Source organism: Neopelma chrysocephalum, unplaced genomic scaffold, assembly GCF_003984885.1.
Source record: "Neopelma chrysocephalum unplaced genomic scaffold, ASM398488v2 Primary Assembly neopelma1_26, whole genome shotgun sequence".
NCBI lineage: Eukaryota > Metazoa > Chordata > Aves > Passeriformes > Pipridae > Neopelma > Neopelma chrysocephalum.
The window spans coordinates 3828794-3854352 of NW_020897695.1; the positions used below are offsets into that span (position 1 = coordinate 3828794).

The 25559-nt window shown below is 34.2% G+C and overlaps 1 protein-coding gene across 3 annotated transcripts in view; it reads right to left on the reverse strand.

Moving 5' to 3' along the window:
• Window positions 1–25559, reverse strand: part of TBC1D5 (TBC1 domain family member 5) — a 289248-nt gene that overhangs the window by 236952 nt on the left and 26737 nt on the right. For 2 of the 3 annotated variants that reach the window (XM_027675359.1, XM_027675356.1), the window contains exon 2: window positions 10640–10794. The exons of the other annotated variant lie outside the window; for it this stretch is intronic. The gene's annotated coding sequence lies outside the window, so the exon portion shown is untranslated. The remainder of the gene's footprint in view (window positions 1–10639; window positions 10795–25559) is intronic. 3 annotated transcript variants of the gene reach the window in all.

A 25559-nucleotide genomic window follows, 5' to 3' on the forward strand; every position in this document is an offset into this window, starting at 1 on the left:
TTTGTGCTTCTGCTCCTAAAAATAAATTTAAAAAAATTAATCCAAGATATGCTATCTATTATTCTTAACAGTTCCTCTGGCTCCCTTGGATCTTAAAAGCAGCCTTGTAGAGGAGTGCTTTTTTGCCGTATCATTAGGTATCAGCAACAGCTAAACACATTATAAGCCTTCTTTGTGCTGTATTAATGTTCTAATACTTTGTGAAGTCCCCTTTATTGTCTCTTTTAAAATATCAATCACACAAAATACAAATAAAACCTGGTGACTGACTCTTCACTGTTATGTAAAAAGCTGAAGCTCTTTGATGACAAAAATAAGTAAAAATCCTTCCAATAAGCTGCATAAATTAAGTAAATCTCAGAGTAGAAATTACATTATTTTAATTTATTTACCTTAAGAACATTAAGAACCTACAAGACAGGCCACACAAAATGGAGGATTACATCCTAGAAAGCAGTGAATCCCTAAAGAACTTACATTGTAAATAACCAAATGCTTTTTTTGCTCTTACTATGTTGCTGTAGCTAAGAAGCTAAAAACAATCCCTGGGTGCATTACTGGGAAATATATGGTAGTACTAAGGACCTGAAATTATCTGCACATATGGCATCACTGGAACGCTACAACCGGGCCCGGTATCTTTAATTTAAAAGAAAGTTGAAATTAAAAGGGCCAAAAAAGGAGTTACAAGAATTACAGTCAGGAAATCCTCCTTTTTATTGTGTGTTTAAGAGAGACAGATACAAGATCAGTAGATTTAGTTTATTTATGACAGATTAGAGACGACTTGATTCAGATCTACAGCTTAGTACATGTGCAAAAAGTATAACAGCCAATAACTCTCAATCAAGCATAGAAAAAGGACAGTAAGACTGAATTACTGAAAAACATTATCAGACAAATTTTGTCTAGAAATGTAACACCTTAATTATTACATCAGGTTAGCTAGGGACATAATGCATCCCTTTTGCATCTTAAATATCAAGGTAAAGGTGAAGCAATGATTTTGATTTTTTTTTGCTTAATGATTAATTCTCTACCTTCATTTATATCAAAGATGGAATGGCTAAACAATCAAAATAATCTCTCCTGCACTGAAAGCAGTTTAATGGCAAAGAAACTGCAATACTCAATTAAGTTTAAAAGACAATTTTATACACCAGCTCTATTTTCATTTATGATTCCATGGGTCATACTTTCATGAAATTCTCAATATAAAAATTACTGTATGTAATGTAACACAAAAATAATTTTAGGAAAGGATGCAAGTTACAAGAATACATAATTAAGAAACAAACTAAGAGTGACTTAGGTGGTGCAATAGGTTAAGTAACCACTGGTCATCCCCAGGTACATGTAACATTAATATGAAGCTGAAACAATTCAACAAAAATCAAAGTTAAAGTAACCGCTCCAAATAATTTGAATATGATGGTGCAACATCTGCTTTTGGCACCATAAAATGGGTAGGACTTCCTCAGCATAATTTTCAGATCTAGAAAAATACAAGGCCTAAAGATCTAATCATAGCAAGGAAAACATAATGAATTCAGCTTTTTAGTATTAGGCCCTCATTTAATGACAAGAGAGAAGGAATCATGTACCAAATGAAAAAGAATGCAAAGGAAAATCCATATTTGGTGCCTGAAGGACCATGAAGCATATTTTCAGTCCGAAAAAACACATTGAAATTACAGTTTAAGTACGTGGGAGGCAATTGTCCTTGTGGTTATAATTAGTGTCCGAATTTAGAGACTTCGCTGCTTAATGCACACCCACCCGCCTGTTATTCTTACTGTGTCACTTAATGGAGATGAATACTCTTTTCCCACCTCATATTTATATCAAGGCTATTTAATTTCTTTAGGCTGCTATAATAGGTTAAATGGCAGTCTCAGCATCACTCTTCATCTCCCACTGGACAACGAATGGCATTATAAGACTGAGAATAGATGAAGGCATATTTACATTCATAATGTTCTTGACTATAACATTTATGTAAATTATGATTTTATATTTGCAAATACTATAATTTTCAGTTTCAATGAATACTTTACTACTCTTTCATCATTAACTTTCTATGTACATTACATGGAGACAAAAACTAATGAAAAATAAAGACACTAAATGATGTGATCAGAGAGGTACAGATCTTACAGAAGAGGAAAAAACGCTTTGTTTCTCAACTGATCTTACCCCTATACAGACAGGGGCTGAACTACACCTCACTGCTCATTTGTAGTGCGTAAAACTTACAGAGGTTTTTCAGAAGCTAACAAAACCAAATTCCACATAATGGCTTGTATTTTAATCCCACCAAAATTTAACAACTGTACTGCTCATGAAAATGCAATTTTTTCCTGATCTGTATAAAAAAATAATTTTTCTCTTCATTGACAAAACACCATGGAAACACTATGTTAATTACAGAACTGCATGTAGAGTTTGGGAACATGTTTACAAATGTTACACAAGAATGAAAACCTCCAAAATATCAAATTTCATTAACTAAGCTACCGCTCCACCAAATGGATAGAATGATTTTTAAATATCCCCATAGCAGAAAATGAAGTTTTCAGTTAAGAAGAACATTCATCTCTCATACCTATCGTAACATGTACACACTTAACACACAAAACCTGTGTATTTCTATGCATAGATTGTCATAATTTTTCTGTGATGGTCAGCTAAGTATTTCCTTCAATTTTATAACATGCAAATCTGACTCAAAAAAAAAAATCTGTGCTTCCAGAAGGAAAAACTGGCAAATCAAATTGGTCCAAATATTCTGACACATTTTTAAATGACAAACTTTTTGTGTGTGTTTTGGTATGAGCTTAGTGTGACATTTTCAGACTGTAAATGCAAACATATGTAATGAAACAGCTCTCAAACTACTGCAGTCTCAGATACATATGTTATTTTTAAAGAGGTGATTCCTTGATACCTCAGAAGCACTATGAGAATGAAGAAATGTCACACCTCTTAAGGAACTAAAACTGGGCATGGAAGATAAGTTGGATCAGTTCTGTGTATAATGAAATTGCTGGTTATACACGTTGTTTTTCAAGTTACTCAACAGGTAATCATTAGAAGACTCAGGCTGAAATGCATGGACTGTGTACACATTCAAAGAGAAACTCTTTAAAAGAGCAGTGAACTTTCTGGTCTCTCCTAACTTCGTGCCTTGTAATAGAAATGAAATGGACTTCAAGATTATGTTCCAGTTTAGCAAGTGGAGGATATATGGACTTGGACAATGGCCCAAATCATCAGTCTCTTCCATTAAATATCACTTCCCTTTCCACAATTTATCTTTCTGTGTAAAGTAGTTAATTTCCTAAGTTTCTGCTGAAGGCCTGGCAAAATGGAAGTCCGTAGGGGTATCACTGCTACACCAGATCAAATTATGGCTACCAAACAGGAAACCCTTCCTCTCAGCACCCTACAAATACTATGAAAAGGGAAAGTTACTCTGTGGGACTTTAAACAGCAAAACCTTAAGGGATGTTGAGAAGACCTTCCCAAAGTCACAGAGTGAGTTTGTACAGGAAACAGTGAAATCAATCTGATACCATTCCCTAGTATTTGCTGCAGAGAAAATACCGAATCCTTAAACTAACCTCAACAGTAATTACAAAACTTAAAATAGTCACAAGAAACAAGATGCTGGAAATTATGTTAATACTGACAAAGTCTTATGAGCAGTTTTTATCACAATTTTTCAAAGAAGCTTGCATATGAATTCTTCTGTTCCTGCATTTTAATTTTGGCCACTAATGATATATATTATAGAAAGAAATTACAACAGAAAAGTTAAGAAAACTACACTAGCCAAATTTTCTTTTCAAAGAATCTAGGAGCATAAGGCAGACCCCTGTGCAGAGTAAAAATGTCATGAACAAGGAAATCTACTGAATATCACAACTTTCTTTTTTATATGAAATAATTCATCCTTTTCATAATGCGTTTAATACACTATCTTTTGGAATTAGAGTAAGATTTTCTATAAGAATAGAATAATATCTATTCTTGCTGTTACATATCTTTGCTAAGAACTAAACATGAAAGTAAAACAAAACCATGATTGTTTCCCCCTAAAATGCTACAAAAGCCATGCAGCTTTCATAACTATAGTTTTCCTGCACAAAAATAACCACAATTTCATTCAACATTTACATTTCATTCATGAAAGTGGATTTAGTAAGTGAAATGACTCTAGATATACAATTAGTCACTCACGATTTATCTAGCTGGTCGCTACTGACCTGGAGCAAGGTTTCACACTACAAAATATTCTCAGTTGGAGCAGTAAATCATGATTACACATAACTAGATACTGATTCACAATTTAAACATTTAGCCATTTCCTTTGCTTTTGTCAAAACTTACTTTTTACACAGTGAATGCCTTTTTAAAAGTTTTGAGGCCAAAATCAGACTGAAGGTATTGTATGACTTTTCTGTTACAAAAAACCAAACCAAACCAAACCTACTCAATCCCAAACCACTTCACCTAAATTCCCATTATTTTCAAGTATCTATATTCATACTGAGAAAACTCAGCAACAGTCTGACAACTCAGAAAAGTACTCCTGTATTTCCTTTAAGTTAAATACTTTCCAAAGTCTGAGTCTAAATGACCAAAAAGAAACTAAGTGCAATCTGTGCTTTCAAGAGCAATGTGTAATTAAGGTCTCCCAACCATTTACTCAGGAAGAAATACTGCTGCTTCTGGATTTTAAATTAATTAAAATCACTTCCCTGTCAGATGGTATGAATGTCTCTAAGCAAGAGAGTCTTGATCTACTTTTTGTTGTTACACTTTATGGGAAGAATACATTCATAAAAAGGATAGTATTTTCTTCCTTTTCTACCCTCTACTCTCCTCTTGACAAATGACAGAGAATAACAATTTTTTTCTCTGATCCAACCTGGATCCTACAATAAAGTACATTTCTGGATTTTAAAATAGTCTAGATTAATATGCTAAGACAAATTTTGAACATTTATAACACAGAGAAATTCTTGCAACTAACCTACAACTCCCTTGCAAAAGATGAGAAATTTGGCAAGTTCAAAGATACAAGCACAAAGATTCTGATTGTGCTTTTCTATGTCCTTAACGTATGCATGCTCCTGAACAATAATGATAAAACAACATTCAACCATTTTTTTTAAAATCTGTGCCAGAATCAATTCTTATTAAACTAATGCTTATGAGAAAAGATCTTACAGGTTCGAATACATAATAGTGAGAAAACTACTGCAAAAGTTGGTGGCAAGATTTTAACTCTCCTTTAAAAAGTATAAATCTGTAGAAACATTATGTTCTCAAAGAAAGTGTTTAATATGAAATCACGTACTGTACATCACTCAATACAACCTTGAACAAAACCACATTAAGTTGCTCAGAAAGTTCTGAGTTTTATGTCATTTCCACCTTAATTTATCCAAATACAACAGACCACTGATATTACAGAATAACTTCTGACCATTGTGGATTCTATTACCCTGAAGAAATGTATAAATTTCTATATTTAATATATGTGTTCATTGAATGAATAGCACTCAGCAACATGGGGAGGGTCTAAAATTAGTAGGCAGTTGGTCATCACTGTCACTTAAATTTGGCTTTATTCATCTGCTTTCCATCTAATTACAAATGCTGGCCATTCACAACAACTGAGAAATGCTGCTGCTTGCATTGCAGATCAGTCCCTAATACTGGACTCCAACTGCACATGGCTGGTACCTGGCAGTATTATTCAGTATATGTTTAGACATTCAAATCCATAAAACTTAAAAGGAAAACCAGCTAAAATACTGTGAACTTCCTTTAAAATTTGTCCTAGAAGCAAAGCAATCTAAGTCCCACAGAATTTCTTGAGGAGGAGGAAATGGAAACAAAAGGAAGCCAAGGATAGCCATGAAATAGCATCCCTTCCCTTCAAGGTAAGTTGTAGACAATATTTTTTTGTCCTTAACATTTTAGTGAACATTATCACACTTCCAAACACATCAGAGACTACTGTCTTTGATTGTCACATTTATGGCAAGAGGATCACTTCAAATACACCAAAACATCATTACAATCTTGTTTTCAAGTACACACCACTGGCAACCTGACTGTTTCTCCCCTCCATGAGTTTTTTCATGCAGATACACTTAAAGCTGCCACTTTTAATCCTCTAAGCACAATTTTAACAAATGCTTTTTAACAAATTCTCATTAGCATTTATGATTATCTAAGGCAGCAGTCATCTCTTACTGAAAACAAAAGAAAACAAACCCACAAACTAAAGTTTTTTTACCGGGTTCAAGTGATACAACTTGTTACCACTGCAATGCTTCTGAAAAAGTTTGAAAGTGAACAAAATGCAGAGGAAACATAACATAATGAAACTGTGTAAGAGACATACATAATAGTAAGCAGGTAACCACAAAGGCAAGAAGTTGCTGTCCTCAAGTAGAATCACAGGTTTGGGTTGGAAAGGACCTTTAAAGAACATCCAGTTCAACTTTCGGTCATGGACAGAGTGGAGGATATCTTCCACTAGACCAGGTGGAAAGTCCCATCCAAGCTACCCTTGAACCCCCATCCAGGGATGCGGCATCTGCAATTTCTCTGAGCAACCTGTTTCTGTGTCTCGACAGCCTTATAGTAAAGAATTTCTTCCTTAGATTTCATTTAAATATACCATCTTCTACTTGTAAACCAAAGGCCTAAATCCCTTCAGGTCCTGCTAAAAACTTTTCCTCCAGCTTTGTTATAAACCCACTTAAAGTATTGAAAGGCAGCGGGAAGCTCTTCCTTAGTACTGGGATTTCCAATTAGAAAGGCTGGTTTCTTGGATAAAATGAAAATGAACTATAAACCAGGCACCAAGTACAACGAAAAAAGCTCTGCCAGACCTGGCTGGGCTCTATCCAAGTCCAGCTCAGGCTTCAGAGCCACGCTGCCCAAAAGGAGGCTCAGGAGGCAAATGGGGCAACTTGCCAGGGGCAGGGGCACGGGAGATGCAGTGCACAAAGAGCACGGACAGAGGCAAACTGAACTAACAAGAATGTGAAGTAGCACCAATTTTGCTAAGTGAGGACCAGCTACATAAAGTAGATAAATCTAACACGGTACAAAGAGGAAAAAAAGGGATGTTTGATGAAAATAGCTTAATAGCACACAGAACTGCTAGTCCTCACTAGGAGAATCTGACAGCTACTTAAAAAAAAGCCACAGTAATTACTGGTCCCAAGTTGATACTATGTACCCTCATGGGGAACTGATATAACTTGATTTTAGTGCTCTGCAAAGTAACTCTTTATCCTGGACCTGTTCTTCCATCCTTTGAAGATGCGTGCCCTGCAAGTTTTGCTACATCTGAGAAAAAAAGTCCTCATCTTATGGGTATCTCTCACTATAGCTGATCGCTGCAATACAGCCATAAATTTAACACAGAAGCATGGACCACCAACACTGTAGGAACAGAAACAACAGAAACATTGCAATGAAGGCTGGTTGGGATTTTTAAATACATAAATGTTGTGCTCATACAGATGTGTGATGACCTCTATGAGCTGCATAACAGTGTAACAAATGGGTAATTCACTTGCTCCACAAACCACAGATTATTGTAGTATTTAAGAAAACATGCCATCTGTAATATAGTTGCAAATCACTAGTGCTTTTTAGACCTGATACAGAAGTTTACTTAAAGAAGTAACTGACAAATTATAAAATACTACATATTCTAGAGCTTGTAAGAAAATACATAAACTCACTTAAAGATTTCTTCTTATTATTATTACTATAAACACTTTCTGCAGTATTTAATAACCTGAGATATTCCATTTGGAAAAAAACCCCAGTTCATTTTTCTTGATGCTTCATAACCCAGTTTATAAAACAAAGACTTTAGAACCAGGCTGCGAGCCAACAATTATCGACTATTATCTGGGATTTAATTACTCCCTAAGTCAAAGGAACTATGTTTAAAGCTATATACTACTTCAGTGTCCTAATAAATCACTTCAATAGTGAAACTTGTTTGACCAGTTTCATTATTATATCAACATAAAAATATTTGAAACACAAGAAATCAAGAAGTATTAAGTGAAAGCAATCTCGGAGAACACTGGAAAAATTTCAAGCAGATGTAACTACAGGAAAATAAGTAACTGGCATTTACAAATATTTTGTCTTCAGAGAAATTATCTGTCTTAAATGTAGGTTTAACAAATTAGTAATAAAAGGAAAGTACATTAAATGAATATTATCACATTCCCATCAAAGAATTCTTAACATGATAGTCTACAAAATCAACAGTATACCAGTCCTGAAACAACTGTGTGAAGTTGACTATGAAGCAAGTACATAGATTTATAATTTTAATCAAATTATACATGTTTGAAATACTAGGGTTCCTCAAAAACATCAATTGCATGTTCTTTTCTGAATTAGCAATATGCACTGCTTTCTTTAATGAAATTTCTATGTTCTTGTTTTCCTAAGAAGAGCTGTAAAACTGCCATGGACAGAAGAAATTCATAATTTGGCAAATGGGGGAGGAAAAAAATGCACTTTGGCACTCTATTTTAATCATGGAGACAGAGTAGACAATTTCTTTTTTTTTTCTTCCCTTCTCATTTTCCCTCATCAGCCAACAAGAAGCACCAGATCTACTGACTATATGCATACTACCTTACTGGATGGGTAAGAAAATCAAGTGATGAAATGGAAGGTAAGAGCAGCAGGCATAGTTTCAAGTTTGCACCTCATGTATCAAGCCTTGCCTATAGTCTCTTCTGCCACTGAACAAGCATAATACCTCCTTTGCAAAGGAAAGATATCTGGCAGGTTACATGGAAACCCCTGCTGCCTGAAGCCAGCCTTCTTCAGTAGTCTGAATGCTACCTCCAACACTTGGAGTGATAGAGGAGGGAAGCATCACACTACTGAATTTGTCTCACTTTGAAGTCACTATGAGGTAGAAGCCAAGTTTGTCAAAAGCCTTAATACTTAAAGAAGGATCTCCCAGGGTTGTTCACGAGTGTATAGGGCTTGTCTTATATTAAATGTACATTGAGCTAACCAGAATATTCAAAAGCTGCTAAGGCAATTTTCAACAATTTTAACTAGTTTTTGAAAGACATAGATTCTCTAGTAATAGGAAAGAAAGCTATTTTTAATTAGTTTTCCTAAGCAGAAAAAAAAAAGGACATTCCTAAAATTATGAAGAGCAGTAAAATCAGTTCATTATAATTACCTACTATAGCATTATCATGTCATTTTTTAATTTCTCAAAGTTGGATGCAATGAAAAATCATCTCAATATAACCTAGAACAAGCAGTCTAAACACTTGAAAATGGTAAAATTATATAATTACACATGCACATACAAAAAGACTAAGCCACCAAAAGCCCAAGTCTTTACTTCTCAACTCTTTTTGACAGTTCCAAAATTCAGGCACACATCCAGAAGAACTTTCTGCCCCACGTCTGGTCAGTAAAGAAATTGAGGTTAACCTTTAATTTTTAATGTCACCTGCAGCCAGTGACTGCTTTTTCTAATGCAAGTGACAGATAAACAGCAAAACACTCCCAAGATGATACACAAAGCACCACATACCATAAGTGCATTTTTATTTTTATACCAACTCAATTTCTCAAATGGATAACCAATGTTCCTACTAATTTACATTAAGAATTGAGTGAGGCATGAAAATTGTTCTGATGCATAGGCTCTATTTCTTTAATGTACTGCATAGTGTTCTGTATTTTACTGCAACACTGGAAAAACCTAACTACACTTAAAAGGTACAGAAACTACACATACAAAAACACAAGCACATATACGTCTTAAAAAATCACAAAGAGTTTTAAATTATCCAGAGAGTAGGAAGGAAAAATAACTAATTAAAGTCACTGATGGAAGTCAGTAAAAGCATAAAAATCGTTCCCATTAAAATGAGTTTTCTGACCTTTAATTACTTGAACTAGTATTTTTCTGTAGACCAATACTAGTACTTTAAATCTACATTGCTAGGATTTCAACTTTATAATTCCTTTATACAATTCAATACTATCACTGTAACATTTGCAAGGTAATTCCAAACTAAACAGAGGGAATATGGCAAATTGAGGTAATATAGTCTAGCTATTTAAGGCCAAATTGGCAAGTCTTTAACAGTAAACACTGTATCATTACTAAACACTGCCATGTTGTTAATGTAAGGAGAGGTTTAAATTAGAGAGTGAATTGCCCCTTCAGGTCGGGACTTGGGGCATATTATGGGAGAAAGTAAAGAAAAGCTCCCACTGACACTGTCTATGTTTCACCAGTTCTGTTGGAAGCAGACTGCAATACAGTTATCTGTCACTTTTAAAACCAAATACTACAGTCAATGTTTTCACTTGTCTTTTAAAATTTAGCATAGTGAACTGGGGAAAAAAGAACCTGTGTTTGTAAAGTAAGATTTCTTTTGATACAGAAAGGGTATCGAAAATAGTTTTTCGACAACTGCAGGAGACACATCACAAACATGTTTATTTTTATATATGTTAAATGTGTAACTATGACATTAATGAAAATGAGGCAAACTCAATTTGCTTTTTAAAAAAAAATATAAAAAAATTAACTCACACAGTGGTGGGTGCTCAAATACAAAGGAGACAGTTGTCTTTAGAAGGATATTCTCCGCACATTCAACAGTTAAGCAGTGCTGGGATGTGGCCCAGCCACCAGGAGCAGTGACGAAGCTGGAGTAGCAGTCCCAGTCCCAGACTTCTGGAACTGACCTTCAGATGGAGAATAAAGACACTTGAAGAAAAAATGCTCAAAATATTTTTAATTTTTTGTTTGATCTAACAGGATTCAAGTAGCCTAAGCCACTGGATTTCTTCTGGACATTTCAACAGGACAAAACCAAAAGTGACTGAAACTAGGTTTATTTTTTAAGTCAAATAAGTATTTCACACAGTCATGTATCAGAAGAGATAGAAACAACATGTAAAATAAGTCCATGTGGTTCAATTTATTTATTTCTATGATGACAATAATGGTAGAGACACAACTCTAACAACTTTAGCATTATGAAGACTTCGGTATTCAATCTGAAATTTTTATCAACCTGCAATTCTTGGCTATTTCTCAGCATTATTTTCTCCTCCTGTGACCGAACTTCTTAAGACCATGTATCTTAAAAATTTCGGTAATTTGATATTGTTAGATCTATTTTCTATAAAGCTGTTAATTCATTATTAATAAGACCCCAAAAAATTGTATAGGGTTCAACAGTACACTACAAACAAATTAAAAATGTTGAAAGCTATGGTTTTGAGAGAAATTTAACAAATGAAATTTAACAAATGAATTCAGCAACTGAACAGCCATCTATCTTTTATTAACTCTCTTTTAACTGTTCAAAAATATACTTTTTTAAATCATGAAAAAAATATTTTTAAAACAACCTCTCTTCAAAACATATTTATGCAGAATTTTTCAACTACTTTGAGATAATTAAACATAACAATGGATATACTGATATTTTAAAATAATTTTTCCTATTACAAATATACGAAGCTAATAGCGTTGAACTGGAAACATTGCCTTCTCTTGAAAAGCTGGTACTTTACTGTTACTACAGTGTTTCCATCAAAAAATATAAGAACACAAACATCTAGACACATTTTTTTAAAAGAAGTCCTAACTGAAACTGATTTCGCAGGTAAATACCCAAATAGCTCCTGAAATCTGACCACTTGTCAGATTAGAGTGTAATCTGACACTGTAATACTACAGTGTTGTAATATTTAGAAATATACCATGAAAAACATACTCACTTGAAGAAATAAATTTAGGGATTTCTTTTTTTAGAAATTAAATTAAATACAATTGTCTACTCTTGAGTATATTAAACAGTTCCAATCAAATAGTGGGCTTGTTTGGTTTTTTTGTAATTTGGATTAGCATCCTTGTTGCAACATACTAGCACATAAATGTATTTTTATTCTAGAGCATACTTTGAGTTATTAAGCCTGGCATTAAATTTTGTAACAAGATGTAATATATCTAATTCAAGAGGGCTTACAGTATTCCTGTATTACTTATTAATATGTTAAGTGAATGTTTGGACAATTGATTTCAACTAGGTTTTGTGAGTAAAACATGTGACAAAATACAATTTTCAAATTACATAGTCCATTTGTCATAACTACCATTCTTTCTAGTTTCTATAGGTGTTAACGAATTAAGCAAAAAAAGCCACACTGACTAAATAAAGAACATTAGCCATTTCAGAATTTAAAAGAAACTATTAGCACAGTTTATATAAAGCCATTAACAAAGTATCCTTGCTGTTCTGCTTTCTTATTTCCTTCTTTTGCTTTTTATACCCTTCTTCCTGTATTTTCCCCCCGAAGTCTGTATGTGTATATTTGCAGAGGACTCACTACAGTGAGATCACAGCCTTGTACTGAAGCAATAACGAATAGCAATTTTATTGCTCAAGTATCATGACAAGCCAATACAGTCACAGCTGTCATCAATACAGTCACCAATCAGTGATTGCTTTGCTTAAGAAAATCAATATATTTAACATACTAATCCTGTAAATTCTTATGAAACAACAGAAACAGTCCCAGCCAATGGCTTAAATAATGTTTATGTAGCAAAAAAAATAGAAAATATTTCTGTAAGTTTTGAAAACAGTGGCGATGACAATGTATTTCATACCAGTCCAGCACAATGATTTCTGTGTGATTCTTACAAAAGTGATAGTTGTTTTCAACTATTTAGACTGTAGAACAGTCTCTATCCCTGCACTGATGTTTTCTGAGTTACAAATGAGTCAAATAGAGTATGGAGGATGGGAAAAGCATGATCTCTGTTTGAGCCTCTGGACTAGCTGAAATCAAAAGACAGATTTACTGTGAACATGAAGAAAATTATATCAGAAAAGAAAAAAAAATGAAGATATGAATAAGTTACTGGAATAATTTACAAAACAGAATAGAATATTATGTTAAGATTTGTATTAACATGACACAAGATATAAAGATTATTTTTCTTGAAAAGTAATAGACAGTAACTTGCCTACATGAGCAAAAGTATTAGTAAGAAGAAACAGGAAAGAATCTGCCTGCATTTTAACAAGTGATAGCATTCTCATGTAGACAGCTCACTTCGAAGGATCCATGCTAGATACTTCCGGAACCTACTTGGGGACTCCATAAATCAATACCATGGCAAATGGAGACCATCTCCCAGACTTCTTGAAAATTATTTACAGAAAACAGTCTTCAATATATGAATAAAAATATTTCCTCACTTGTGCGAATGCTTCCATACCCACACAGAACAGAGTAAAGCAGGAGTTCAGTATCATGTGCTAGTAGAAGGTTCTTAACAAGTAGAAAATTACTCCCATGTTGAAAGAAGTTGGTATCAGGAAGAAAATGCAGGTAATTTGCCTTAAACCTCTAAATGGGAAGCTAAATTTTCAAGGTAACAAAACCGGTACAATAGTATATACTTTCCAAAGGAGTATTTATGTTTCCAGTGGTCCACTGGTCATAACACCATGTTCTGCTTAGAAGACTGAGAACAACTGATGAAAAACATTCCAATGCTTTGCCACTTGTTCTCAGTAAGTCTTACTTCAAGATCCTTTCTACAGACATTAAACTAAAGGGCAGGAGGAAGAAAAGGGAGTGGGAACAAAGAAAAGAAACTAGCTTATTTAACTACTATAACTAACTATTCTCTGTTCTTCCTCCCCCAATACTGTTTCCATTTTTTTAAAAATTATATAACTAAGAATACACGTAGTAAATCATATAAATTACTTTAATATTTCACTATTTTAGTAAATACACTTGATTATTTTCTCATAAGATTTAATGGTGTTTCAAAGATCTATGCTAAAGGATCTAAACCTGAATGTTTTTCACAGTCTTTCTATTTAAGAAAGTAAATTTTAAATTACAGTTTTATTTCAAATAGCCATGTACTGCTTTTTTGACATTTGTCCATCATAATAGGGACCCCTGGTGGCCTAGTGTTTAAGATGCGGCACTCTCACCACTGTGACCCAGGTTCGATTCCCAGTCCCCCGGGCAGATGGAGCTCGTTAGCCCTGTGAGGCCATCCATCTATGAGAAGGTCACTCGAAACAAACCTACGTCCTGAGGACCTCACTGCCATTGTTCAAGCTTGCTTGGCCCCGGCAGATGAACCTTAGGATTAAAGGGTGGGCTCAGTTCAGCGCAGGCTGTGTCTCACCTAAAAAATCCATTGCGCAGGCTGGAAAGGTAAAAGACCTTTCCCAAAATCTTTGTTCGCGAAGACTGGCCATTATATATATATTATATCATAATACTGTAACATAATTAAAAATATTAACACTGACATCAAGATGTACTGCAAGTATTTTAAGAAGAATAATTCCTTTAGAAACAGAATATGTAGCATATTTAAAGTATGGAATTTGGTTACTGAAGAGAATCCCACTTCTGCATTGCTTCTCAGGTATACACAAAAGAGCATTTTAAGATGCCAGCAGCCAAGTAAGATACTCACTTGTATAGGTCTATTAAATCTGTGAATGCAGGAACTGCTGCATTTCACAGTCTATTATTTATATGACAGAATGAAGATCTGAAAACATGAAATATAGCCTTAAATTATTCACTTATTCTTTTCACAAAAGGAGAAACCGTCAATCTAACACTAAAAGACTTCAAGCATATTTCTAAAGGTTTCATGAAAATTGCCTTATTTATCAAAACTTTATTCCCTCCGTTTGTTCATTAAATACTGTAGCTTTGCATTAAGGTCAAGCAGTGTCAACCAATTACTGTTGTTGGAAAAGTCCTACTTCCTTAATACTCAAAGAAACCATGGTATATAGTAAATTATTTTAATAGGCAAACTGAACACTGTTTACCCAAAGTACATTTCAACCATAAAAACGTATTTTAAGGGTTTCTATCAACAATCAATTATAGTACTATTTATTATGACAGTAGCATTAAGCATGACTCTTTGTCTGCTCAAATGCCAGCCTTAAAAAATATACATCTATTTTAGCATATTCAGCAATATTCTGTTCTTAGCTCATAATAAAGGAAAGTAACAAAAATTAAGTGACCTATAAAGCAAACTGAAAGGTAAAACCTAAACTACTGAATTTTAAAGAAACAGTATCAATTGGTAGAAACAAACTGGCTTCTGTCCTCATTCTCTGTTGGTGAGCAAGAGGGCTCAGCTTATATGACAGACCAGAAAAAAAATCCACCCTGCTTTCACTGCTCCTAATTTTGTAGTTTTGTTCTTTGTTCTCCCTCTTGCAATATACAAGGAGTAATTTAAATGGTTATACACAAATTTATTATATGCCAAGAAAAGGCCACCCATAGGCCATCATACCCAATACCAAAGTCACAGTCATTCAGGATAAAAGGATTTCCATATGGTATTTTGATGTAACAACCCAGAACAGTCTCCCTTGTCCTACCTCAATCTTCGAACTGACCTATTTCAGTGGTCTGCAGTTCAAAAGGCTAGAATGATGGGTTTAGTATGTAATCACCTCTATCTTTACATTTCATAGAAGCAAAATTTTGGATCTCATTTCCCTTCGGAACTGACCTGTTTATTCCCATTCCTCCTAGTACACAAGAAGTGATAAAAGAACACTTAATTTTCCAATGGTAACCTTTGAAATCTTACTATGAGCCTAACTGCCTTTCTGAAGTTACAAAACATGAAAAAGGAAAGAAACTTTTTTCTCCACATCCTGTCACCTTGTCTCACTAGAAAAAAGTTTTCATCCATGTCCTGTATCAGTGATCAATGAGACCTACAGTGATACAAGACACGTACACTATTGCTACAAACAAGAAGAGAAAATAGAGTAACAAAAGGAATGAAAAAAAAACCTGAAAAGAGTCATGCTGAAAATTGCAGAGCAGGAGAGACATAACAGAGTAGGGTCTGTTGTCTCATTATTTCTAAGAGATCAAAATAAAGAAAATCAAAAGAAGTAGAAAAGAAAAAAAAACCAAAAAACAAACTTAGACAAGTCCTCTCCAGTCCCCCCCAGGATGAGCTAAGTCCCACCTTCAAATTACAGTCTACCAGCGAAACCTGAATAGATTTTAGAATCCAATATTGTACAAACAAATTTCAAGAGGATAAAAGAAGACAGAGAAAAAATTATTGATACCTTCAAACTCATTTGAATTACTTCCCTAGGAGTGTGTTAACTGGCCTCATGGATGAGAGGTAATAGTAGATGTGAAACGAGCTTGAGATTAGAGAGGTTTTAAACATGTTCTGCATTGTTGATGCCATATATAATGAAATACTGCCCAGACATAATCATTATAGGCTGGACACAAAAATGATAGAAATCAGCGAGCAATTGTTCTTGAAAAGATATTTTCAACAGCTTTGTCAAACTGGGTATATATTTCAAATGTAACTCAGAGACATTTGTTTAATCTGTTTCTATCTGGTGTTTTCATAATAATCCTAGTGACTGCAAGTAAGAGTATTTATAAAATCAGTAGATAATAAAATGTTGGGATAAATCAGCAGATAATACAATGATGGGATAAATCAGCAGCACATCAGAGGACAGGATCTGATCTCCAAATGCTTTTGAAAAATGGAAGATATGGTCAGAAATCAACAAGGCGATTCAACAAAGACAAATCCGACGCACTATATTTAGAAAAGGTGCATCATAGATATGAACACAAAATGGACACATTTCATCATTCTTTGGTTAAAATTACATAGAATTTCATATAAGGAAAAACACATCACCAATTATTTTTATTTTCACATTACATGTATGCTCTTAAAAGGAGCATGAATAACTTCATACATGAAAATCTAACACACAAACAGTAGAAAGAAATTATATCCTGTATTGCACAGCATGAAAAGAAAGCGTTTCTAGAAGGCCTCCTTTCCCTGTACTGGCTTCTTCAGCCATTTCATGGATAACTTCTTATAATTTCTTACCTCTTGTCCTGTAATAATTGAAAATTGTTTGCAAAATGAAAGTGGCATGCTAACCAACAGCACTTCTGTGAATTAGAGAACAATCTTTAGCTTTAAAGGACATGTTATTTGAGTATATTGGATCAGAAGAAATGGATCTTCTGTACTGATGAAACACTCCTTGAAAGGACAGAGAGAATAAACTTTGCTCTTCTAGATCCACCAGCTCTGCTGGATAACACTACCCAGCAGTGGGAGATATGGAGGTGGGTTGTAAGATAAGAAAGAGGCTAAAGGCAAGAAGAGCTGTTTTAATTATAGCTGGGAACACAGAATTTGTTAAAGGAAGTCTACTGTATAATTACATTTGAAAATTTAGCAAGATGCCCAGAGGCTGGCTTGCAGCTGTCAGGAACTGGTAACGCCAGAGTTCTGCTCAGGAGGCAACCACTACTACAGCTAAGCACACCTCCACCTCCCTGTAGTTGAGCCGACTTTGATAAGGCAGAAGAATGACTTCAACTGAAATTAGTAAGATCACACAACACATGAAATTGTACCTATTCTCTGTAAAAAGTGTTCAGAGATTGGGAATTATTTTAAATGAACTTAGATGTATATCTGCTGTTTTTGATACTACATTAAATATTTTTCTTGAATGAGTGTCAATGGTATTTTGTGAATTGCATATTTTATTTAATAACAGATAAAATTCTGGTGGTTTTTAATAATATTAATTCATAATCAAACTAACCTCATTTAAAGGATAATATGGATTTGCATACAAAGTCATAGTTCTCTTTTTGGTCTATCTGGCCCAACCAAATGAAAATGAATGAGAGGAAAGCAGACAGAATGCAAGAATAAAAAAAAAAATCTGTATATCTGCTTCTTCCTTGGATTGAGAGCTGAAGCTGTTACTCTGCAGACAAACTGATCAATTATGAAATATGACTAAGCCATTTTGGGGGGAAAAAAAAGTAGGATTGAACAACTGAAAAAACTGCTCATTTTATATGAAGTTAATGATTCTACTTCAAAAAACTATATTCTGCTAATTCAGATTTTAGCAAATGAAGTGCTGTGCATGTTGGAAAACATCACCAACTGTATTACTGGTGTTTATTTAAAATACATCTGGCTAAAAAATGAGCAAGAATCATAATACAGTCATAAATTTGACCACATAAAATTATGTTGCCATATTGACATCACAAGAAAATAAGCTCTGGAAGACAGAGCAGGCTCCACAAGCTTAATCCACAAATGTAAACCAAAACTTTAGAGCAGAATTACTTCTAAACGCTGTGACAAGTGCTTCTTTTACTTTAGGTTTATGCCTCTGTAAGGAAGTTAAGTATATTTGTGTAATTGGCATTACGGCCCTAAGGAGAGAAAACTGAAGGTCATTTCAGCTTTATTAAACCTGCTGCTGCTTCCAGATTGAAGAAAGTGCTTAAATTCTCAAATCATGTTGAAAGCAGAAGTGCAGGCAGCACATCAACTATTCCATATTTGCTCCATTAGTCTAATGATTTTGATTGATATCTCATTATTAAAATCAGTATAAATACTTCAGATGTCTTTCCTATAGAAAGGTAGAAATATTTTCTAAGTATCACAGACTTTGCTCACTTAGAAAAATGTTTTCAGCATATAGAAAGCTCATTTCTGTGCATAAAGTCTGGCTTCGGCTCTGTGTAACAGGACTGCGGCAGGACTGGTTTTTGCTATCTACAGTTCATTTGAGGAGAGTGGAGGAAAATCACCCCAGAAATCAGCTATTTTATACAAATTTCTCTCCTGTAATTTTCATTATATCAAGATGGATATTCGAAGGACGATCAATAAAAGAGGGGTACCTATTGAACATACAAATTTCAGTTTTGTTTGACTTTTAGAGATAATTAACCTTTACAATTTCACATATTCCTTTGCTTTAATTTTGAAATTAAAATATAGTCACTTTAAAAATTAAAAGACATATAAATTAAAACTAAAAGAGAAGTTTTGTAAAAAGAGAAATTAAAACTCATTTTGAAAGAGATTTCAGGAGTACAATACTGATTTCAGTCAGTGACTTAGTTTTTATTTAAAATATAATTTTTTCAGGACTGTCTAACTACAAATATTCTGAGCCTTGGTCAATTCTGATTGCACAGATATTGCAAATGTAAAAGAAACATGTCAGGCTTCATATTGATTTCTCCTACTTCAAGCATAACAGTTTCCTATGTTGACTTTTGTCACATTCATCTATATTGCATTATAAAATGCAGCTTTAAGGACTACAATGATCCCTTTCAGGAATGTACAGAGAAGAACTTAGTCTTTCATCTAAAATACTACTGTAGAAGACCAAAAGCATTTTCATGAAAGTTACCCTTATGTATCAACAATTCCACAGTAAAATATAAGAAAGCCAACTACATTACATTGCTGATTGCTGCATGTTCTTGCTGTAGCTGTGGACAAAAAAAATTTAAAAAAGGCCTTTAACCTTCTGAATATCGATTTTGAAAGAAAAAGAATGTCTTATATAGAATGTTTCTGTAGATCTAGTAAGTTAGCACAAAAATCTGTAAGCCTAAGGGCACTTTTACCTTTATTTTAATAGACAGAAAGATCCCAAACATAAAAACAAAACAGAAGAAAGAAAAGTCAGAATGACCTTCCTTGCTGATCCATAATGCAAAACGAACACAGCTCACATTTGTAGAAAGTGCACTCTTTCCAAGATATGAACTTTTTCAGCACAAAGCTTTGTACAGAAATAAAACTTTCCAATACAGTAGAAAAGCACTAGTTCCCCAATCTGTCTGTGCTTCCAAGTAGTTCTACTTCTTCTGTAACATGATGTTCCTATCATCACAAGCACGGTGTGTATTCAATCCGGTTTTAACACACAGGGATGTACAATACTACATCTTAAATGATGAGGGCCAAAGACCAGTCACACTAAAGCTCAAAACCTGGGAATCAAAAGGCAGTTTGCTGTATCTGTGCCAAAAGTTGTTTTGGCACATATGTACATAACATACAAGACATTATCTGGTCTTTTAGATTACAACTCTTTTGAGAAAGGCTATTTGCCACTTTTATGCTTTAGCTAAGGAGTTATGATTTCTGCTGCTCTTATCACTAGATGTATCCATAACGTATGATAATTTGTGTTTTCACCCTTTCTGATTTGCACTTATCTATGTATCTATCCATTGAAACCAGCAATTTTCAAAACAAGTTGCACACATAACTTAGTAGAGTTTTAACATGTATGACCATTTTTATAAGATTCAGGTTATCCATCCAGACAAAGGCAGACTTTAACATAATGTTACTTAAAATGGGAAGAAAATCACCTACTGTTTCTAAAATTGCTTTCAAATATTTTAGTTTGCCTCTATTCTTTTTCTCATAAAATAGGGGATGTCAAAGAGTATATAAAAATCCCTTAAATTAAGGAAAGAAAAACAAGAATGTACATTATATATAAGTGGTAATAGGCAGAGACAACTTCACTAGGCTGTGACATATGACATCTGGTAGACTATTATCATAATAAATGGGAAAAGTAGGTGAGATTCTTTCAAAAACAAGGTATGAAGAAATGCATCTTCATCAGAATGACAAACGTATCTGCCTTTAGCAAACATAGGTCAAATTGAAATTCAATATCTGTGAACTAAATATTTTCACTTTATTTAATCTCCTTTTCTCTTTGATTTTAAAAATTTCACTGAAGTACATCATTTATCAGAGATATGTATTCATGTAATTTAATTTCTTTTTAGTGAGGATAAATTAAACTTGATAATAATCAATGGCTAAAAACTCACAAGAAACAGCCTATTGCTTTTTCACATTTTTACAAGTCACTTTAACTATGCAAAATAGTAGCTTAACGATTGTCAAACAACAATCTACATATACTGTATATCCATCTGTGACTCCTATTGGTATAACCATGCAGGTATCATACAGGTGTTGAAATAGCTTCAGTTTTGCAACTGATGAGCTGAAAAGTAAAACCACTAATCTCCTGGGGATCATACTATGTATTTCATAATATGCGCAAGCTACAAAAAAATTTTCTCATATAAGAGAAAGAAAAGGGAAACACTGACTTTCTGAAGTTAGATCTTGTACCCATAAGTCATGTTTCTTATGGTTCATTTTGCCCCATGCTTTATTTTTCAATTTCATGTCATCAGATGAGAATAAATGAAAAGAACCATCATAAAATTCTTATTCCACGGAGACTGAAAATTGTCACTGGGTGCTTTAAAAAAACTTAAAAACATCGCCTTTTTATTTGTGACTAAAGCCAAGTCCTAATTTATATTTAGTCCTTTCAAAACTAAATATATACCTGCAAAGTAACATTTCCCAGATTATAATTTTCTGCATATAAAAAAAATAACAGAAGTTTGAAAGTCACCGAGTGAACAGTCAAGTCACAAAGCAACGATGAGTTTTTGTAAGAGTCACGGATGGAAAGAATTCAGGAAAGTAAATGAAAGAGGTTTTTGATTTTTTTCACTTGTTTTTGATATGAAAAGTTACTTGGAAAAACAAATTCCATAGCGGTACTGAAATATAAAGTAGTAAAAGAAAGGTGGAATATTAATATCACTGTATTCCTAGAAATCCATTTGCTTGATAACATGTTAGTTTTGGGGTCTTTCCAACACTCTGCTGGTGAAGACAGTCTGTATGATGGTATTCACTTTTCAACTACTTTCAAGAAATTAATGAGTGATTTGGTCACATATTTTCAGATTTCAATACAAGCTGATGGCATTAAGACACCAGAGAGATTGATTTGGCAAGTGTACCTCTATGTCGTGTGTACTCTCACTTCACAACTATTGTCTCTTGTAACACATTAATGAGGATGCCAGAAGCATAGGAAAAGAAACCACAAAAATTTTGTGATTTCTATAGACTCTAATAAGTGCATGACAGTTTAACACCAATTTAAGATGATCTGACAGGAGACAGATATCCCATTTTGGCCCTGTCACTGCCTTCCTCCAGAAGGTAGGTTTCTGCTGTGAAGCAAGTTATGTCCAACCTCTCCCATTCACTGGAAAAAGAGCTTGGAAACACAAACCTGTCTAAACTTCTTTAAGAATAAGATGATGGAGCATGAAGGAAAATGGAGATGGCAGCTAATATGTCCAAAAAAGATAAGTTAGGAAAGTGGAGATTTCCTTTTAGACAGGTTGAATGGCTAAGCCATTTTGTATATTTGCAATTCTGTTCTCATACCAATTTTATTGTTTTTAAATTAACTATCAGAAGCATCTGGAATGGAAAATAAATAACTTCTGTTTTTTCTTCAACACATATCCAAATGAATGCCTGGAGACTTGCACAAGAACTTCATGAAGGAGGATGGGGAGATGTAACGCTGCATGAAGCTGGAGTGGGGATGATGTCAGTGAGCTAAAGCCCAGATTCCACTCTTGATGGTAGGTGTTGACGCCCATTCTCCAAAACGTTTGGCAAGTTACAGGCACTTGTACTTTGGAAGTTCTACTTTGCTTTCTGCAGCGTAGCACAGTTGAAAAACGAAAACTAGATTATAAATGGACTTAACACTTAGTGTTCTACCTATTTACAGGACTGAACATGGGTAAGTTCTTACAGCTCTCCCTCTCAGTAATGAAAGAGGAAAAAAGAAAATAAATGAAACACAATAACAGTGGTAGTCAGCTTATCAAAATTCCATGTCACAATAACTCCATCCATGGTTCTGAAATTTGTTCATGCCCAAAACTGAGATAAGAAGAGTATCTACTATCTATTACCATCAGCATAGACAGCTGCCTAACACCTCATACCTTGGTTAGAGACTCTTCATAACAAATTAGGGAGCATTTCACAAATCATGTCTTAACAGAAAAACTGCATCAATTTGCTACCCTAATCTGACCATTTTCAGTAACAGAGCTCGTATTCAAAACAGCAGTTATACTGAGCTCAAGAAGATTTAAAAATAAAAACCAGAATTAAATACAGCAGACTACAGAAAATTGAGAAATAAGAAAAGTCACAATCACTAACTTTTACAGATACAAGAGAAACTTCATCCACAGAAATTACCTAGAATTATGAAACATTACTATTTGATAAATAAAAATATAATCCAATCATTAATGCTTGAAAGCATCAATTTAAGCTCATCTACTTTCAGCAGGAAAAAAAACTAAACAAAAAAACAAGCAACCATATTTGCCTTATTTGTTAATTCCTTTGTGTAAACTTGCAGTTGACAAGGTAAACTTGAAGAACCTGGAAATTCAATCAAAGTAATCTAAATGACCAGCTAATAGCCAAAAAAATAATAGATCTAGTGCAGATTTTACTCTGACATTAAGTTGTTGACAATACATTTCTCAATAAAGAAAAATTGAATTATAGCCTTAGGGTGGTTTAATTTGGTACAAATTTTGAATAATGTTATATACATTTCCAAAGCAGATGCTAAGAGACTCTACAAGGACACTCAGCTCAATCAGAAGCCAGATTAAAGTTCCATCTGGAGCAAAACAGTTCCACAGCTCTATTACAATTAGCAGAGTCACCAATGTCAGATTCAAAAGTTGGGCAACATGAAACTCTTTCTCTTCAAAATACAGCTATGAGTCCAGAAACCAAACAAGTACTTCACACATCTTCAAAACAGAACTTTTCAAGCAGTCACAAAATTGCACTTCCGTAGTCAGGTGAAAACTCTCCTTTGTATTATTATGGTCACGTGAATCGCAAAGACTACCCAGACAAAATTATTGCATGCATGTAGCATTAAAATCACAAGTGTTCAAGTAGCTGCAAACTCAAAATATCAGCAGGCTGAAGCTACTTGCATGAAATAAAGTTCAAGCTTGATTTCAAATTGCCCTGATCTTTTTGCCTACCCAATTCCCAGACTTCTTGTTATGAAACAAAGCATTTTCCCAACATGTCATGCTGAAGAACTGCACCCTGAAGTGACCCATCTTTAGACAAAATAAGAACAGAATTACCTAAGAAACCTAATGGCTGAAAGTGAAAGCCTAATTCTTCAGCCAAATATTCAATGTAACAATGTTGTCCTAGATTTAAGCAAAAACTAAATTTCAACTCAAGTTTACCAAATGAAAGCATCCCTTCAAAGCACAATTCAGCAAATGGTAGTGCTGATACACAGACAGTAACAAACACGCTGAAGACAGAAAAACAAAATATGCCACATGCCTGAAATTTACTATTTTACCATTTAAATAAATAATACACTATAAAAATAAGCAAGCCTCAATGCGGAAGTTAGATATCAAATGCCCATTGCATCTCTTTCCCCTGAAATAAATCCACAATGGTTAAGTAGCAACAGAGACTTTTAAAAAATTACATCTCATTACACACATTTTCATCAAGAAAAGACTCGGTTAAAGAGCATATTTATATTTTTCCAGTTGCTGGTTACATTAATCAGCCTGATTTCTATTATCAAATAGTAAGCTGCTGAAGGCCTGAAAATATCCACAGTGTCAATATCCAGATAAGGGCAAAGCGAAGAAAAAGAGAACTGAAGCCACTGTCCAGTTAGTAGCCTATACTGTTCTGCAATGAAGAAGTAAGTTCAAACTTCCAAAGAGAACAGCAATATTCACAATTTTATATTTAGTACCTTTAATTAGCATTTAAACACTAACCAATAATGTCCACATCTGAAATTTAATCTTCTAAATCTTTAGAGAGAAAAATTAACAATCTGGAGCAACAATGCAACTTTGTCCTTATACAGCCTCTGTTGTTATTTCTGCAAACAGGGCACAAGAGAACTATTGCCAACACCACGCAGCAGGATGGAGGCATTCAGAAGAAACAAACAGGAAAGACTAGTGGAAATTTAAACAGAGAAGCAAGATACCACAATGAAGATCACTGCAACCCAATCGGTGCCTTTGGCAGAACACTGCCTTTTTAAGGAAGTGGTAAACAAGAGTGTCCAATGCTGCCAGCTACACTAGAAAGGGCAAAGGGCATCCACAAACTCCAGCGCTGTGAAATGATCACTGTATTTCAGTTCCGCACATGAACATAGTGGCTCATCACAACAGCCAGCTTCCCTATTAGTAAACCCAGGTTTTCTGAGAGATTAAAAAATAAAATGGCATCCAAAAATTTAAATGTTAATTTACAGAAAGTAAAGGATTATAACTGAAACACATGTCTCAAATCCTGGGCTGGGGCCACACCACAAGCCTAGGGAGTCTTTCCAACAGTGTCCAGGAAACTACCAAATTCTTCTCAAAGAAATATCCATGGTGGTAACTGATTATTCATGACAGAGGAATGTTTGGACAGCACAGGTCCTGGTCACCAGCTAACTGCAGTGATATAGAATAAAGCACAGGTCTCAAAATGTTTCTCCAAGAATTATCTTTCTCAATGTTGAGTACATAAGAGCCTTATTGAAATCAGGCATGTATATTAGGCTTTTGCAAGAATAAGGAACTATTTAGCTCATTACCACAAGTAGTAATCACCTACACTTTCAATC